Source organism: Hyla sarda, chromosome 1 (assembly GCF_029499605.1).
Source record: "Hyla sarda isolate aHylSar1 chromosome 1, aHylSar1.hap1, whole genome shotgun sequence".
Lineage (NCBI taxonomy): Eukaryota > Metazoa > Chordata > Amphibia > Anura > Hylidae > Hyla > Hyla sarda.
The window spans coordinates 256856241-256874414 of NC_079189.1; the positions used below are offsets into that span (position 1 = coordinate 256856241).

The following is an 18174-nucleotide window of genomic DNA, read 5'->3' on the forward strand; positions in this document are numbered from 1 at the left end:
GCTGAACGCGCCTGCTGTTGTCAGATCGCAGACTGCTAAGCAGCTTAGGGCCCAGTAAGTACTGGCATGGGAGACTGGCTGGGAATCCCAGTTGCCGTTGACATTTTGCTCTATTGCTGCCTTCCGCTCCGATTCCGAAAAGAATTTATTGATGCTTAAATCCACAGTATACAAGGTGTGAAGCTGTCGACGGCCATCCTAAGCTTAACGCGCCTGCTCTCGTCAGATCGCAGACTGGTACAGATCTTAGGGCCCGGTAAGTATCGGCATGGGACACTGGCTGGGAATCCCGGCTGCCGTTGACATTTTGCTCTGTTGCCGCCTTCCGTTCCGATTCGGAAAAGGATTTATTGATACTTAAATGCACAGTATAAAGATCGTGAAGCTGTCAACGGCCATCCTAAGCTGAACGCGCCTGCTCTCGTCAGATCGCAGACTGCTACCCAGCTTAGGGCCTGGTAAGTACCAGCATGGGAGACTGGCTGGGAATCCCGAGTGCAGTTGACATTTTGCTCTGTTTCTGCTCCGATTCCGAAAATTATTTATTGATGCTTAAATCCACAGTATACAAAGTGTGAAGCTGTCAACGGCCATCCTAAGCTGAACGTGCCTGCTCTTGTCAGATCGCAGACTGCTACCCAGCTTTGGGCCTGGTAAGTACCAGCATGGGAGACTGGCTGGGAATCCCGGGTGCAGTTGACATTTTAATCTGTTGCCGCCTTCCGCTCCGATTCGGAAAAGGATTTATTGATGCTTAAATCGACAATATACAGGGTGTGAAGCTGTCAACGGCCATCCTAAGCCTGAACGTGCCTGCTCTCCTCAGATAGCAGACTGCTGCCCGGCAGATATCGGCATGGGAGACTGGCTGGCAATCCAAGATGCCATTGACATTTTGCTCTGTTGCCGCCTTCTTCTTTGATTAATAAAAATATTTATTGATGCTTAAATCGACAATATACAAGGCGTAAATATGTCAACGGCCATCCTAAGCTGAACGCGCCTGCTCTCGTCAGATCGCAGACTGCTACCCAGCTTAGGGCCCAGTAAGTACCGGCATGGGAGACTGGCTGGGAATCCCGGGTGCAGTTGACATTTTGCTCTGTTGCCGCCTTCCGTTCCGATTCCGAAAAGGATTTATTGATGCTTAAATGCACAGTATAAAAAGCATGAAGCTGTCAATGGCCATCCTAAGCTGAACGCGCCTGCTCTTGTCAGATCGCAGACTGCTACCCAGCTTAGGAACCGGTAAGTACTGGCATGGGAGACTGGCTGGGAATCCCGGGTGCCGTTGACATTTTGCTCTATTGCTGCCTTCCGCTCCGATTCCGAAAAGAATTTATTGATGCTTAAATCCACAGTATACAAGGTGTGAAGTTGTCGACGGCCATCCTAAGCTTAACGCGCCTGCTCTCGTCAGATCGCAGACTGGTACAGATCTTAGGGCCCGGTAAGTACCAGCATGGGAGACTGGCTGGGAATCGCTGGTGCAGTTGACATTTTGCTCTGTTTCTGCTCCGATTCCGAAAATTATTTAATGATGCTTAAATTCACAGTATACAAAGTGTGAAGCTGTCAACGGCCATCCTAAGCTGAACGCGCCTGCTCTCATCAGATCGCAGACTGCTAACCAGCTTAGGTCCTGGTAAGTACCAGCATGGGAGACTGGCTGGGAATCCCGGGTGCAGTTGACATTTTAATCTGTTGCCGCCTTCCGCTCCGATTCGTAAAAGGATTTATTGATGCTTAAATCCACATTATACAGGGTGTGAAGCTGTCAACGGCCATCCTAAGCCTGAACGTGCCTGCTCTCCTCAGATCGCAGACTGCTGCCCGGCAGTTACCGGCATGGGAGACTGGCTGGCAATCCAAGGTGCCATTGACATTTTGCTCTGTTGCCGCCTTCCTCTCCGATTAATAAAAATATTTATTGATGCTTAAATCCACCATATACAAGGCGTGAAGATGTCAATGGCCATCCTAAGCTGAACACGCCTGCTCTCGTCAGATTGCAGACTGCTACCCAGCTTAGGGCCCAATAAGTACCGGCATGGGAGACTGGCTGGGAATCCCGGGTGCAGTTGACATTTTGCTCTTTTGCCGCCTTCCGTTCCGGTTCCGATTCCGAAAAGGATTTATTGATGCTTAAATGCACAGTATAAAAAGCATGTAGCTGTCAATGGCCATCCTAAGCTGAACGCGCCTGCTCTCGTCAGATCGCAGACTGCTACCCAGCTTAGGGCCCAGTAAGTACCGGCATGGGAGACTGGCTGGGAATCCCGGGTGCAGTTGACATTTTGCTCTGTTGCCGCCTTCCGTTCCGATTCCGAAAAGGATTTATTGATGCTTAAATCCACAGTATACAAGGTGTGAAGCTGTCGACGTCCATCCTAAGCTTAACGCGCCTGCTCTCGTCAGATCGCAGACTGGTACAGATCTTAGGGCCCCGTAAGTACCGGCATGGGACACTGGCTGGGAATCCCGGCTGCCGTTGACATTTTGCTCTGTTGCCGCCTTCCATTCCGATTCCGAAAAGGATTTATTGATGCTTAAATGCACAGTATACAAAGTGTGAAGCTGTCAACGGCCATCCTAAGCTGAACGCGCCTGCTCTCGTCAGATCGCAGACTGCTACCCAGCTTTGGGCCCGGTAAGTACCAGCATGGGAGACTGGCTGGGAATACCAGGTGTCGTTGACATTTTGCTCTGTTGCCGCCTTCCGCTCCGATTCCGAAAAGGATTTATTGGTGCTTAAATCCACAGTATACAGGGTGTGAAGATGTTTACGGCCATCCTAAGCTGAATGCGCCTGTTCTCGTCAGATCGCAGACTGCTACCCAGCTTCAAGCCTGGTAAGTACCAGCATGGGAGACTGGCTGGGAATCCCGGGTGCAGTTTACATTTTGCTCTGTTTCTGCTCCGATTCCGAAAATTATTTATTGATGCTTAAATCCACAGTATACAAAGTGTGAAGCTGTCAACGGCCATCCTAAGCTGAACGCGCCTGCTCTCGTCAGATCGCAGACTGCTACCCAGCTTAGGGCCTGGTAAGTACCAGCATGGGAGACTGGCTGGAAATCCCGGGTGCAGTTGACATTTCAATCTGTTGCCGCCTTCCGCTCCGATTCGGAAAAGGATTTATTGATGCTTAAATGCACAGTATAAAGAGCGTCAAGCTGTTAACGGCCATCCTAAGCTGAACGTGCCTGCTCTCGTCAGATCGCAGACTGCTACCCAGCTTAGGGCCCGGTAAGTACCAGCATGGGAGACTGGCTGGGAATCTCAGGTGTTGTTGACATTTTGCTCTGTAGCTCTGTAGACATTTTGCTTCGATTCCGAAAAGGATTTATTGATGCCTAAATCCACAATATACAGGGTGTGAAGCCGTCTACGGCTATCCTAAGCTGAATGCGCCTGTTCTTGTCAGATCGCAGACTGCTGCCCGGCAAGTACGGGCATGGGAGACTGGCTGGCAATCCAAGGTGCTATTGACATTTTGATCTGTTGCCGCCTTCCTCTCCGATTAAAAAAAATATTTATTGATGCTTAAATCCACAGTATACAAGGCGTGAAGATGTCAACGGCCATCCTAAGCTGAACGCGCCTGCTCTCGTCAGATCGCAGACTGCTACCCAGCTTAGGGCCCGGTAAGTACTGGCACGGGAGACTGGCTGGGAATCCCGGGTGCTGTTGACATTTTGCTCTATTGCTGCCTTCCGCTCCGATTCCGAAAATAATTTATTGATGCTTAAATCCACAATATACAAAGCGTGAAGATGTCAACGGCCATCCTAAGTTGAACGTGCCTGCTCTCGTCAGATCGCAGATTGCTACCAAGCTTAGGGCCCAGTAAGTACCATCATGGGAGACTGGCTGGGAATCCCGGGTGCAGTTGACATTTTGCTCTGTTGCCGCCTTCCGTTCCGATTCCGAAAAGGATTTATTGATGCTTAAATGCACAGTATAAAAAGCATGAAGCTGTCAATGGCCATCCTAAGCTGAACGCGCCTGCTCTCGTCAGTTCGCAGACTGCTACCCAGCTTAGGGCCCGGTAAGTACTGGCATTGGAGACTGGCTGAGAATCTCAGGTGTTGTTGACATTTTGCTCTGTAGCTCTGTAGACATTTTGCTCCGATTCCGAAAAGGATTTATTGATGCTTAAATCCACAGTATACAGGGTGTGAAGATGTCTACGGCCATCCTAAGCTGAATGCGCTTGTTCTCGTCAGATCGCAGACTGCTACCCAGCTTCGGGCCTGGTAAGTACCAGCATGGGAGACTGGCTGGGAATCCCGAGTGCAGTTGACATTTTGCTCCGATTCCGAAAATTATTTATTGATGCTTAAATCCACAGTATACAAAGTGTGAAGCTGTCAACAGCCATCCTAAGCTGAACGTGCCTGCTCTCGTCAGATCGCAGACTGGTACAGATCTTAGGGCCCGGTAAGTACGGGCATGAGACACTGGCTGGGAATCCCAGCTGCCGTTGACATTTTGCTCTGTTGCCGCCTTCCGTTCCGATTCCGAAAAGGATTTATTGATGCTTAAATGCACAGTATAAAGGGCAAGAAGCTGTCAACGGCCATCCTAAGCTGAACGTGCCTGCTCTCGTCAGATCGCAGACTGCTACCCAGCTTAGGGCCCGGTAAGTACCAGCATGGGAGACTGGCTGGGAATCCCAGGTGTCGTTGACATTTTGTTCTGTTGCCGCCTTCCGCTCCGATTCCGAAAAGGATTTATCGATGCTTAAATCCACAGTATACAGGGTGTGAAGATGTCTACGACCATCCTAAGCTGAATGCGCCTGTTCTCGTCAGATCGCAGACTCATACCCAGCTTCGGGCCTGGTAAGTACCAGCATGGGAGACTGGCTGGGAATCCCGGGTGCAGTTGACATTTTGCTCTGTTTCTGCTCCGATTCCGAAAATTATTTATTGATGCTTAAATCCACAGTATACAAAGTGTGAAGCTGTCAACGGCCATCCTAATCTGAACGCGCCTGCTCTCGTCAGATCGCAGACTGCTACCCAGCTTAGGGCCCGGTAAGTACCAGCATGGGAGACTGGCTGGGAATCCCGGGTGCAGTTGACATTTTGCTCTGTTGCCGCCTTCCGCTCCGATTCGGAAAATTATTTATTGATGCTTAAATGCACAGTATAAAGGACGTGAAGCTGTCAACGGCCATCCTAAGCTGAACGCGCCTGCTCTCGTCAGATCGCAGACTGCTACCCAGCTTAGGCCCGGTAAGTACCAGCATGGGAGACTGGCTGGGAATCCCAGGTGTTGTTGACATTTTGCTCTGTAGCCGCCTTCCGCTCCGATTCCGAAAAGGATTTATTGATGCTTAAATCCACAGTATACAGGGTGTGAAGCCGTCTACGGCTATCCTAAGCTGAATGTGCCTGTTCTTGTCAGATCGCAGACTGCTGCCCGACAAATACGGGCATGGGAGACTGGCTGGCAATCCAAGGTGCTATTGACATTTTGCTCTGTTGCCGCCTTCCTCTCCGATTCCGAAAAGGATTTATTGATGCTTAAATGCACAGTATAAAAAGCATGAAGCTGTCAATGGCCATCCTAAGCTGAACGCGCCTGCACTTGTCCGATCGCAGACTGCTACCCAGCTTAGGGCCCGGTAAGAACCAGCATGGGAGACTGGCTGGGAATCTCAGGTGTTGTTAACATTTTGCTCTGTAGCTCTGTAGACATTTTGCTCCGATTCCGAAAAGGATTTATTGATGCTTAAATCCACAATATACAGGGTGTGAAACCGTCTTGGGCTATCCTAAGCTGAATGTGCCTGTTCTTGTCAGATCGCAGACTGCTGCCCGGCAAGTACGGGCATGGGAGACTGGCTGGCAATCCAAGGTGCTGTTGACATTTTGATCTGTTGCAGCCTTCCTCTCCGATTAAAAAAAATATTTATTGATGCTTAAATCCACAGTATACAAGGCGTGAAGATGTCAACGGCCATCCTAAGCTGAACGCGCCTGCTCTCGTCAGATCGCAGACTGCTACCCAGCTTAGGGCCCGGTAAGTACTGGCATGGGAGACTGGCTGGGAATCCCGGGTGCCGTTGACATTTTGCTCTATTGCTGCCATTCGCTCCGATTCCGAAAATAATTTATTGATGCTTAAATCCACAGTATACAAGGTGTAAAGCTGTCGACGGCCATCCTAAGCTTAACGCGCCTGCTCTCGTCAGATCGCAGACTGGTACAGATCTTAGGGCCCGGTAAGTACCGGCATGGGAGACTGGCTGGGAATCCCGGCTGCCGTTGATATTTTGCTCTGTTGCCGCCTTCCGTTCCGATTCCGAAAAGGATTTATTGATGCCTAAATGCACAGTATAAAGGGCGAGAAGCTGTCAACGGCCATCCTAAGCTGAACGCGCCTGCTCTCATCAGATCGCAGACTGCTACCCAGCTTAGGGCCCGGTAAGTACCAGCATGGGAGACTGGCTAGAATCCCAGGTGTCGTTGCCGCCTTCTGCTCCGATTCCGAAAAGGATTTATTGATGCTTAAATCCACAGTATACAGGGTGTGAAGATGTCTACGGCCATCCTAAGCTGTATGCGCCTGTTCTCGTCAGATCGCAGACCGCTACCCAGCTTCGGGTCTGGTAAGTACCAGCATGGGAGACTGGCTGGGAATCCCGGGTGCAGTTGCTATTTTGCTCTGTTTCTGCTCCGATTCCGAAAATTATTTATTGATGCTTAAATCCACAGTATACAAAGTGTGATGCTGTCAACGGCCATCCTAAGCTGAACGCGCCTGCTCTCGTCAGATGACAGACTGCTACCCAGCTTAGGGCCTGGTAAGTACCAGTATGGGAGACTGGCTGGGAATCCCGGGTGCAGTTGACAATTTAATCTGTTGCCGCCTTCCGCTCCGATTCGGAAAATAATTTATTGATGCTTAAATCCACAATATACAGGGTGTGAAGCTGTCAACGGCCATCCTAAGCCTGAACGTGCCTGCTCTCCTCAGATCGCAGACTGCTGCCCGGCAGTTACCGGCATTGGAAACTGGCTGGCAATCCAAGGTGCCATTGACATTTTGCTCTGTTGCCGCCTTCCTCTCCGATTAATAAAAATATTTATTGATGCTTAAAATCCACAATATACAAGGCGTGAAGATGTCAACGGCCATCCTAAGCTGAACGCGCCTGCTCTCGTCAGATCGCAGACTGCTACCCAGCTTAGGGCCTAGTAAGTACCGGCATGGGAGACTGGCTGGGAATCCCGGGTGCAGTTGACATTTTGCTCTGTTGCCGCCTTCCGTTCCGATTCCGAAAAGGATTTATTGATGCTTAAATGCACAGTATAAAAAGCATGAAGCTGTCAATGGCCATCCTAAGCTGAACGCGCCTGCTCTCGTCAGATCGCAGACTGCTACCCAGCTTAGGGCACGGTAAGTACTGGCATGGGAGACTGGCTGGGAATTCCGGGTGCAGTTGACATTTTAATCTTTTGCCGCCTTCCGCTCCGATTCGGAAAAGGATTTATTGATGCTTAAATGCACAGTATAAAGGGCGTGAAGCTGTCAACGGCCATCCTAAGCTGAACGCTCCTGCTCTCGTCAGATCGCAGACTGCTACCCAGCTTAGGGCCCGGTAAGTACCAGCATGGGAGACTGGCTGGGAATCCCAGGTGTTGTTGACATTTTGCTCTTTAGCCGCCTTCCGCTCCGATTCCGAAAAGGATTTATTGATGCTTAAATCCACAGTATACAGGGTGTGAAGCCGTCTACGGCTATCCTAAGCTGAATGTGCCTGTTCTTGTCAGATCGCAGACTGCTGCCCGGCAAGTACGGGCATGGGAGACTGGCTGGCAATCCAAGGTGCTATTGACATTTTGCTCTGTTGCCGCCTTCCTCTCCGATTCCGAAAAGGATTTATTGATGCTTAAATGCACAGTGTAAAAATCATGAAGCTGTCAATGGCCATCCTAAGCTGAACGCGCCTGCTCTCGTCAGATCGCAGACTGCTACCCAGCTTAGGGCCCAGTAAGTACTGGCATGGGAGACTTGCTGGGAATCCCGGGTGCCGTTGACATTTTGCTCTATTGCTGCCTTCCGCTCCGATTCCGAAAATAATTTATTGATGCTTAAATCCACAGTATACAAGGTGTGAAGCTGTCGACGGCCATCCTAAGCTTAACGTGCCTGCTCTCGTCAGATCGCAGACTGGTACAGATCTTAGGGCCCGGTAAGTACCGGCATGGGACACTGGCTGGGAATCCCGGCTGCCGTTGACATTTTGCTCTGTTGCCGCCTTCCGTTCCGATTCCGAAAAGGATTTATTGATGCTTAAATCCACAATACACAGGGTGTGAAGCTGTCAACGGCCATCCTAAGCCTGAACGTGCCTGCTCTCCTCAGATTGCAGGCTGCTGCCCGGCAGTTACCGGCATGGGAGACTGGCTGGCAATCCAAGGTGCCATTGACATTTTGCTCTGTTGCCGCCATCCTCTCCGATTAATAAAAATATTTATTGATGCTTAAATCCACAATATACAAGGCGTGAAGATGTCAACGGCCATCCTAAGCTGAACGCGCCTGCTCTTGTCAGATCGCAGACTGCTACCCAGCTTAGGGCCCAGTAAGTACCGGCATGGGAGACTGGCTGGGAATCCCGGGTGCAGTTGACATTTTGCTCTGTTGCCACCTTCCGTTCTGATTCCGAAAAGAATTTATTGATGCTTAAATGCACAGTATAAAGGGCGTGAAGCTGTCAACGGCCATCCTAAGCTGAACGCGCCTGCTCTCGTCAGATTGCAGACTGCTACCCAGCATAGGGCCCGGTAAGTACCAGCATGGGAGACTGGCTGGGAATCCCAGGTGTTGTTGACATTTTGCTCTTTAGCCGCCTTCCGCTCCGATTCCGAAAAGGATTTATTGATGCTTAAATCCACAGTATACAGGGTGTGAAGCCGTCCACGGCTATCCTAAGCTGAATGTGCCTGTTCTTGTCAGATCGCAGACTGCTGCCCGGCAATAACGGGCATGGGAGACTGGCTGGCAATCCAAGGTGCTATTGACATTTTGCTCTGTTGCCGCCTTCCTCTCCGATTCCGAAAAGGATTAATTGATGCTTAAATGCACAGTATAAAATTCATGAAGCTGTAAATGGCCATCCTAAGCTGAACGCACCTGCTCTCGTCAGATCGCAGACTGCTACGCAGCTTAGGGCCCGATAAGTACTGGCATGGGAGACTGGCTGGGAATCCCGGGTGCCGTTGACATTTTGCTCTATTGCTGCCTTCCGCTCCGATTCCGAAAAGAATTTATTGATGCTTAAATCCACAGTATACAAGGTGTGAAGCTGTCGACGGCCATCCTAAGCTTAACGCGTGTGCTTTCGTCAGATCGCAGACTGGTACAGATCTTAGGGCCCGGTAAGTACCGGCATGGGACACTGGCTGGGAATCCCGGCTGCCGTTGACATTTTGCTCTGTTTCCGCCTTCCGTTCCGATTCCGAAAAGGATTTATTGATGCTTAAATGCACAGTATACAAAGTGTGAAGCTGTCAACGGCCATCCTAAGCTGAACGCGCCTGCTCTCGTCAGATCGCAGACTGCTACCCAGCTTAGGGCCTGGTAAGTACCAGCATGGGAGACTGGCTGGGAATCCCGGGTGCAGTTGACATTTTAATCTGTTGCCGCCTTCCGCTCCGATTCGGAAAAGGATTTATTGATGCTTAAATCCACAATATACACGGTGTGAAGCTGTCAACGGCCATCCTAAGCCTGAATGTGCCTGCTCTCCTCAGATCGCAGACTGCTGCCCGGCAGATACCGGCATGGGAGACTGGCTGGCAATCCAAGGTGCCATTGACATTTTGCTCTGTTGCCGCCTTCTTCTCCGATTAATAAAAATATTTATTGATGCTTAAATCCACAATATACAAGGCGTAAAGAAGTCAACGGCCATCCTAAGCAGAACGCGCCTGCTCTCGTCAGATCACAGACTGCTACCCAGCTTAGGGCCCAGTAAGTACCGGCATGGGAGACTGGCTAGGAATCCAGGGTGCAGTTGACATTTTGCTCTGTTGCCGCCTTCCGCTCCGATTCGGAAAAGGATTTATTGATGCTTAAATGCACAGTATAAAGGGCATGAAGCTGTCAACGGCCACCCTAAGCTGAACGCGCCTGCTCTCGTCAGATCGCAGAATGCTACCCAGCTTAGGGTCCGGTAAGTACCAGCATGGGAGACTGGCTGGGAATCCCAGGTGTTGTTGACATTTTGCTCTGTAGCCGCCTTGCGTTCCGATTCCGAAAAGGATTTATTGATGCTTAAATCCACAGTATAAAGGGTGAGAAGCCGTCTACGGCTATCCTAAGCTGAATGTGCCTGTTCTTGTCAGATCGCAGACTGCTGCCCGGCAAGTACGGGCATGGGAGACTGGCTGGCAATCCAAGGTGCTATTGACATTTTGCTCTGTTGCCGCCTTCCTCTCCGATTCCGAAAAGGATTTATTGATGCTTAAATGCACAGTATAAAAAGCATGAAGCTGTCAATGGCCATCCTAAGCTGAACGCGCCTGCTCTCGTCAGATCTCAGACTGCTACCCAGCTTAGCGCCCGGTAAGTACTGGCATGGGAGACTGGCTGGGAATCCCGGGTGCCGTTGACATTTTGCTCTATTGCTGCCTTCCGCTCCGATTCCGAAAAGAATTTATTGATGCTTAAATCCACAGTATACAAGGTGTGAAGCTGTCGACGGTCATCCTAAGCTGAATGCGCCTGTTCTCGTCAGATCGCACACTGCTACCCAGCTTCGGGCCTGGTAAGTACCAGCATGGGAGACTGGCTGGGAATCCCAGGTGTCGTTGACATTTTGCTCTGTTGCCGCCTTCAGTCCCGATTCCGAAAAGGATTTATTGATGCTTAAATCCACAGTATACAGGGTGTGAAGATGTCTACGGCCATCCTAAGCTGAATGCGCCTGTTCTCGTCAGATCGCAGACTGCTACCCAGCTTCGGGCCTGGTAAGTACCAGCATGGGAGACTGGCTGGGAATCCCAGGTGTCGTTGACATTTTGCTCTGTTGCCGCCTTACGCTCCGATTTCGAAAAGGAGTTATTGATGCTTAAATCCACAGTATACAAGGTGTGAAGCTGTCGACGGCCATCCTAAGCTGAACGCGCCTGCTCTCGTCAGATCGCAGACTGGTACAGATCTTAGGGCCCGGTAAGTACCGGCATGGGACACTGGCTTGGAATCCCGGCTGCCGTTGACATTTTGCTCTGTTGCCGCCTTCCGTTCCGATTCCGAAAAGGATTTATTGATTCTTAAATGCACAGTATAAAGGACGAGAAGCTGTCAACGGCCATCCTAAGCTGAATGCGCCTGTTCTCGTCAGATCGCAGACTGCTACCCAGCTTCGGGCCTGGTAAGTACCAGCATGGGAGACTGGCTGGGAATCCCAGGTGCAGTTGACATTTTGCTCTGTTTCTGCTCTGATTCCGAAAATTATTTATTGATGCTTAAATCCACAGTATACAAAGTGTGAAGCTGTTAATGGCCTTTCTAAGCTGAACGCGCCTGCTCTCGTCAGATCGCAGACTGCTACCCAGCTTAGGGCCTGGTAAGTACCAGCATGGGAGACTGGCTGGGAATCCCGGGTGCAGTTGACATTTTAATCTGTTGCCGCCTTCCGCTCCGATTCGGAAAAGGATTTATTGATGCTTAAATCCACAATATACAGGGTGTGAAGCTGTCAACGGCCATCCTAAGCCTGAACGTGCCTGCTCTACTCAGATCGCAGACCGCTGCCCGGCAGTTACCGGCATGGGAGACTGGCTGGCAATCCAAGGTGCCATTGACATTTTGTTCTGTTGCCGCCATCCTCTCCGATTAATAAAAATATTTATTGATTTTTAAATCCACAATATACCAGGCGTGAATATGTCAACGGCCATCCTAAGCTGAACGTGCCTGCTCTTGTCAGATCGCAGACTGCTACCCAGCTTAGGGCCTAGTAAGTACCGGCATGGGAGACTGGCTGGGAATCCCGGGTGCAGTTGACATTTTGCTCTGTTGCCGCCTTCCGTTCCGATTCCGAAAAGGATTTATTGATGCTTAAATGCACAGTATAAAAAGCATGAAGCTGTCAATGGCCATCCTAAGCTGAACGCGCCTGCTCTCGTCAGATCGCAGACTGCTACCCAGCTTAGGGCCCGGTAAGTACTGGCATGGGAGACTGGCTGGGAATTCCGGGTGCAGTTGACATTTTAATCTTTTGCCGCCTTCCGCTCCGATTCGGAAAAGGATTTATTGATGCTTAAATGCACAGTATAAAGGGCGTGAAGCTGTCAACGGCCATCCTAAGCTGAACGCGCCTGCTCTCGTCAGATCGCAGACTGCTACCCAGCTTAGGGCCCGGTAAGTACCAGCATGGGAGACTGGCTGGGAATCCCAGGTGTTGTTGACATTTTGCTCTTTAGCCGCCTTCCGCTCCGATTCCGAAAAGGATTTATTGATGCTTAAATCCACAGTATACAGGGTGTGAAGCCGTCTACGGCTATCCTAAGCTGAATGTGCCTGTTCTTGTCAGATCGCAGACTGCTGCCCGGCAAGTACGGGCATGGGAGACTGGCTGGCAATCCAAGGTGCTATTGACATTTTGCTCTGTTGCCGCCTTCCTCTCCGATTCCGAAAAGGATTTATTGATGCTTAAATGCACAGTGTAAAAATCATGAAGTTGTCAATGGCCATCCTAAGCTGAACGCGCCTGCTCTCGTCAGATCGCAGACTGCTACCCAGCTTAGGGCCCAGTAAGTACTGGCATGGGAGACTTGCTGGGAATCCCGGGTGCCGTTGACATTTTGCTCTATTGCTGCCTTCCGCTCCGATTCCGAAAATAATTTATTGATGCTTAAATCCACAGTATACAAGGTGTGAAGCTGTCGACGGCCATCCTAAGCTTAACGTGCCTGCTCTCGTCAGATCGCAGACTGGTACAGATCTTAGGGCCCGGTAAGTACCGGCATGGGACACTGGCTGGGAATCCCGGCTGCCGTTGACATTTTGCTCTGTTGCCGCCTTCCGTTCCGATTCCGAAAAGGATTTATTGATGCTTAAATCCACAATACACAGGGTGTGAAGCTGTCAACGGCCATCCTAAGCCTGAACGTGCCTGCTCTCCTCAGATTGCAGGCTGCTGCCCGGCAGTTACCGGCATGGGAGACTGGCTGGCAATCCAAGGTGCCATTGACATTTTGCTCTGTTGCCGCCATCCTCTCCGATTAATAAAAATATTTATTGATGCTTAAATCCACAATATACAAGGCGTGAAGATGTCAACGGCCATCCTAAGCTGAACGCGCCTGCTCTTGTCAGATCGCAGACTGCTACCCAGCTTAGGGCCCAGTAAGTACCGGCATGGGAGACTGGCTGGGAATCCCGGGTGCAGTTGACATTTTGCTCTGTTGCCACCTTCCGTTCTGATTCCGAAAAGAATTTATTGATGCTTAAATGCACAGTATAAAGGGCGTGAAGCTGTCAACGGCCATCCTAAGCTGAACGCGCCTGCTCTCGTCAGATTGCAGACTGCTACCCAGCATAGGGCCCGGTAAGTACCAGCATGGGAGACTGGCTGGGAATCCCAGGTGTTGTTGACATTTTGCTCTTTAGCCGCCTTCCGCTCCGATTCCGAAAAGGATTTATTGATGCTTAAATCCACAGTATACAGGGTGTGAAGCCGTCCACGGCTATCCTAAGCTGAATGTGCCTGTTCTTGTCAGATCGCAGACTGCTGCCCGGCAAGAACGGGCATGGGAGACTGGCTGGCAATCCAAGGTGCTATTGACATTTTGCTCTGTTGCCGCCTTCCTCTCCGATTCCGAAAAGGATTAATTGATGCTTAAATGCACAGTATAAAATTCATGAAGCTGTAAATGGCCATCCTAAGCTGAACGCACCTGCTCTCGTCAGATCGCAGACTGCTACGCAGCTTAGGGCCCGATAAGTACTGGCATGGGAGACTGGCTGGGAATCCCGGGTGCCGTTGACATTTTGCTCTATTGCTGCCTTCCGCTCCGATTCCGAAAAGAATTTATTGATGCTTAAATCCACAGTATACAAGGTGTGAAGCTGTCGACGGCCATCCTAAGCTTAACGCGTGTGCTTTCGTCAGATCGCAGACTGGTACAGATCTTAGGGCCCGGTAAGTACCGGCATGGGACACTGGCTGGGAATCCCGGCTGCCGTTGACATTTTGCTCTGTTTCCGCCTTCCGTTCCGATTCCGAAAAGGATTTATTGATGCTTAAATGCACAGTATACAAAGTGTGAAGCTGTCAACGGCCATCCTAAGCTGAACGCGCCTGCTCTCGTCAGATCGCAGACTGCTACCCAGCTTAGGGCCTGGTAAGTACCAGCATGGGAGACTGGCTGGGAATCCCGGGTGCAGTTGACATTTTAATCTGTTGCCGCCTTCCGCTCCGATTCGGAAAAGGATTTATTGATGCTTAAATCCACAATATACACGGTGTGAAGCTGTCAACGGCCATCCTAAGCCTGAATGTGCCTGCTCTCCTCAGATCGCAGACTGCTGCCCGGCAGATACCGGCATGGGAGACTGGCTGGCAATCCAAGGTGCCATTGACATTTTGCTCTGTTGCCGCCTTCGTCTCCGATTAATAAAAATATTTATTGATGCTTAAATCCACAATATACAAGGCGTAAAGAAGTCAACGGCCATCCTAAGCAGAACGCGCCTGCTCTCGTCAGATCACAGACTGCTACCCAGCTTAGGGCCCAGTAAGTACCGGCATGGGAGACTGGCTAGGAATCCAGGGTGCAGTTGACATTTTGCTCTGTTGCCGCCTTCCGCTCCGATTCGGAAAAGGATTTATTGATGCTTAAATGCACAGTATAAAGGGCATGAAGCTGTCAACGGCCACCCTAAGCTGAACGCGCCTGCTCTCGTCAGATCGCAGAATGCTACCCAGCTTAGGGTCCGGTAAGTACCAGCATGGGAGACTGGCTGGGAATCCCAGGTGTTGTTGACATTTTGCTCTGTAGCCGCCTTGCGTTCCGATTCCGAAAAGGATTTATTGATGCTTAAATCCACAGTATAAAGGGTGAGAAGCTGTCAACGGCCATCCTAAGCTGAATGCGCCTGTTCTCGTCAGATCGCAGACTGCTACCCAGCTTCGGGCCTGGTAAGTACCAGCATGGGAGACTGGCTGGGAATCCCAGGTGCAGTTGACATTTTGCTCTGTTTCTGCTCTGATTCCGAAAATTATTTATTGATGCTTAAATCCACAGTATACAAAGTGTGAAGCTGTTAACGGCCTTCCTAAGCTGAACGCGCCTGCTCTCGTCAGATCGCAGACTGCTACCCAGCTTAGGGCCTGGTAAGTACCAGCATGGGAGACTGGCTGGGAATCCCGGGTGCAGTTGACATTTTAATCTGTTGCCGCCTTCCGCTCCGATTCGGAAAAGGATTTATTGATGCTTAAATCCACAATATACAGGATGTGAAGCTGTCAACGGCCATCCTAAGCCTGAACGTGCCTGCTCTCAGCAGACCGCTGCCCGGCAGTTACCGGCATGGGAGACTGGCTGGCAATCCAAGGTGCCATTGACATTTTGTTCTGTTGCCGCCATCCTCTCCGATTAATAAAAATATTTATTGATTTTTAAATCCACAATATACCAGGCGTGAATATGTCAACGGCCATCCTAAGCTGAACGCGCCTGCTCTTGTCAGATCGCAGACTGCTACCCAGCTTAGGGCCCAGTAAGTACCGGCATGGGAGACTGGCTGGGAATCCCGGGTGCAGTTGACATTTTGCTCTGTTGCCACCTTCCGTTCCGATTCCGAAAAGGATTTATTGATGCTTTAATGCACAGTATAAAGGGCATGAAGCTGTCAACGGCCATCCTAAGCTGGACGCGCCTGCTCTCGTCAGATCGCAGACTGCTACCCAGCTTAGGGCCCGGTAAGTACCAGCATGGGAGACTGGCTGGGAATCCCAGGTGTTGTTGACATTTTGCTCTTTAGCCGCCTTCCGCTCCGATTCCGAAAAGGATTTATTGATGCTTAAATCCACAGTATACAGGGTGTGAAGCCGTCTACGGCTATCCTAAGCTGAATGTGCCTGTTCTTGTCAGATCGCAGACTGCTGCCCGGCAAGAACGGGCATGGGAGACTGGCTGGCAATCCAAGGTGCTATTGACATTTTGCTCTGTTGCCGCCTTCCTCTCCGATTCCGAAAAGGATTTATTGATGCTTAAATGCACAGTATAAAATTCATGAACCTGTCAATGGCCATCCTAAGCTGAACGCACCTGCTCTCGTCAGATCGCAGACTGCTACCCAGCTTAGGGCCCGGTAAGTACTGGCATGGGAGACTGGCTGGGAATCCCGGGTGCCGTTGACATTTTGCTCTGTAGCCGCCTTCCGCTTCGATTCCGAAAAGGATTTATTGATGCTTAAATCCACAGTATACAAGGTGTGAAGCTGTCGACGGCCATCCTAAGCCTAACGCGCCTGCTCTCGTCAGATCGCAGACTGGTACAGATCTTAGGGCCCGGTAAGTACCGGCATGGGACACTGGCTGGGAATCCCGGCTGCCGTTGACATTTTGCTCTGTTGCCGCCTTACGCTCCGATTCCGAAAAGGATTTATTGATGCTTAAATCCACAGTATACAGAGTGTGAAGATGTCTACGGCCATCCTAAGATGAATGCGCCTGTTCTCGTCAGATCGCAGACTGCTACCCAGCTTCGGGCCTGGTAAGTACCAGCATGGGAGACTGGCTGGGAATCCCGGGTGCAGTTGACATTTTGCTCTGTTTCTGCTCCGATTCCGAAAATTATTTATTGATGCTTAAATCCACAGTATACAAAGTGTAAAGCTGTCAACGGCCATCCTAAGCTGAACGCGCCTGCTCTCGTCAGATCGCAGACTGCTACCCAGCTTAGGGCCTGGTAAGTACCTGCATGGGAGACTGGCTGGGAACCCCGGGTGCAGTTGACATTTTAATCTGTTGCCGCCTTTCGCTCCGATTCGGAAAAGGATTTATTGATGCTTAAATCCACAATATACAGGGTGTGAAGCTGTCAACGGCCATCCTAAGCCTGAACGTGCCTGCTCTCCTCAGATCGCAGACTGCTGCCTGGCAGTTACCGGCATGGGAGACTGGCTAGCAATCCAAGGTGCCATTGACATTTTGCTCTGTGGCCGCCTTCCTCTCCGATTAAAAAAATATTTATTGATGCTTAAATCCACAATATACAAGTCTGAAGATGTCAACGGCCATCCTAAGCTGAACGCGCCTGCTCTCGTCAGATTCCAGACTGCTACCCAGCTTAGGGCCCGGTAAGTACTGGCATGGGAGACTGGCTGGGAATCCCGGGTGCCGTTGACATTTTGCTCTGTTGCCGCCTTCCGTTCCGATTCCGAAAAGGATTTATTGATGCTTAAATGCACAGTATACAAAGTGTGAAGCTGTCAATGGCCATCCTAAGCTGAACGTGCCTGCTCTCGTCAGATCGCAGACTGCTACCCAGCTTAGGGCCTGGTAAGTACCAGCATGGGAGACTGGCTGGGAATCCCGGGTGCAGTTGACATTTTAATCTGTTGCCGCCTTCCGCTCCGATTCGGAAAAGGATTTATTGATGCTTAAATCCACAATATACACGGTGTGAAGCTGTCAACGGCCATCCTAAGCCTGAATGTGCCTGCTCTCCTCAGATCGCAGACTGCTGCGCGGCAGATACCGGCATGGGAGACTGGCTGGCAATCCAAGGTGCCATTGACATTTTGCTCTGTTGCCGCCTTCTTCTCCGATTAATAAAAATATTTATTGATGCTTAAATCCACAATATACAAGGCGTAAAGAAGTCAACGGCCATCCTAAGCAGAATGCGCCTGCTCTCGTCAGATCACAGACTGCTACCCAGCTTAGGGCCCAGTAAGTACCGGCATGGGAGACTGGCTAGGAATCCAGGGTGCAGTTGACATTTTGCTCTGTTGCCGCCTTCCGCTCCGATTCGGAAAAGGATTTATTGATGCTTAAATGCACAGTATAAAGGGCATGAAGCTGTCAACGGCCACCCTAAGCTGAACGCGCCTGCTCTCGTCAGATCGCAGAATGCTACCCAGCTTAGGGTCCGGTAAGTACCAGCATGGGAGACTGGCTGGGAATCCCAGGTGTTG

At 50.4% G+C, this 18174-nt stretch overlaps 16 pseudogenes; all 16 read left to right on the top strand.

Annotated features, from left to right (window-relative positions):
- Positions 1 to 1574: 1574 nt before the first annotated feature.
- LOC130316355 (5S ribosomal RNA) lies at positions 1575 to 1694 on the top strand (annotated as a pseudogene).
- An 885-nt stretch (positions 1695 to 2579) lies between these two features.
- LOC130329943 (5S ribosomal RNA) lies at positions 2580 to 2699 on the top strand (annotated as a pseudogene).
- An 877-nt stretch (positions 2700 to 3576) lies between these two features.
- On the top strand, positions 3577 to 3696 carry LOC130333916 (5S ribosomal RNA; annotated as a pseudogene).
- An 878-nt stretch (positions 3697 to 4574) lies between these two features.
- Positions 4575 to 4694, top strand: LOC130330198 (5S ribosomal RNA; annotated as a pseudogene).
- Positions 4695 to 5962: 1268 nt separating this feature from the next.
- On the top strand, positions 5963 to 6082 carry LOC130319273 (5S ribosomal RNA; annotated as a pseudogene).
- A 1462-nt stretch (positions 6083 to 7544) lies between these two features.
- Positions 7545 to 7664, top strand: LOC130322006 (5S ribosomal RNA; annotated as a pseudogene).
- A 272-nt stretch (positions 7665 to 7936) lies between these two features.
- Positions 7937 to 8056, top strand: LOC130352206 (5S ribosomal RNA; annotated as a pseudogene).
- Positions 8057 to 9125: 1069 nt separating this feature from the next.
- On the top strand, positions 9126 to 9245 carry LOC130352031 (5S ribosomal RNA; annotated as a pseudogene).
- A 284-nt stretch (positions 9246 to 9529) lies between these two features.
- LOC130349248 (5S ribosomal RNA) lies at positions 9530 to 9649 on the top strand (annotated as a pseudogene).
- A 1271-nt stretch (positions 9650 to 10920) lies between these two features.
- On the top strand, positions 10921 to 11040 carry LOC130352509 (5S ribosomal RNA; annotated as a pseudogene).
- Positions 11041 to 12316: 1276 nt separating this feature from the next.
- Positions 12317 to 12436, top strand: LOC130319594 (5S ribosomal RNA; annotated as a pseudogene).
- A 272-nt stretch (positions 12437 to 12708) lies between these two features.
- LOC130352207 (5S ribosomal RNA) lies at positions 12709 to 12828 on the top strand (annotated as a pseudogene).
- A 1069-nt stretch (positions 12829 to 13897) lies between these two features.
- LOC130352043 (5S ribosomal RNA) lies at positions 13898 to 14017 on the top strand (annotated as a pseudogene).
- Positions 14018 to 14301: 284 nt separating this feature from the next.
- LOC130349259 (5S ribosomal RNA) lies at positions 14302 to 14421 on the top strand (annotated as a pseudogene).
- A 1460-nt stretch (positions 14422 to 15881) lies between these two features.
- Positions 15882 to 16001, top strand: LOC130321450 (5S ribosomal RNA; annotated as a pseudogene).
- A 272-nt stretch (positions 16002 to 16273) lies between these two features.
- Positions 16274 to 16393, top strand: LOC130316432 (5S ribosomal RNA; annotated as a pseudogene).
- Positions 16394 to 18174: the final 1781 nt, after the last annotated feature.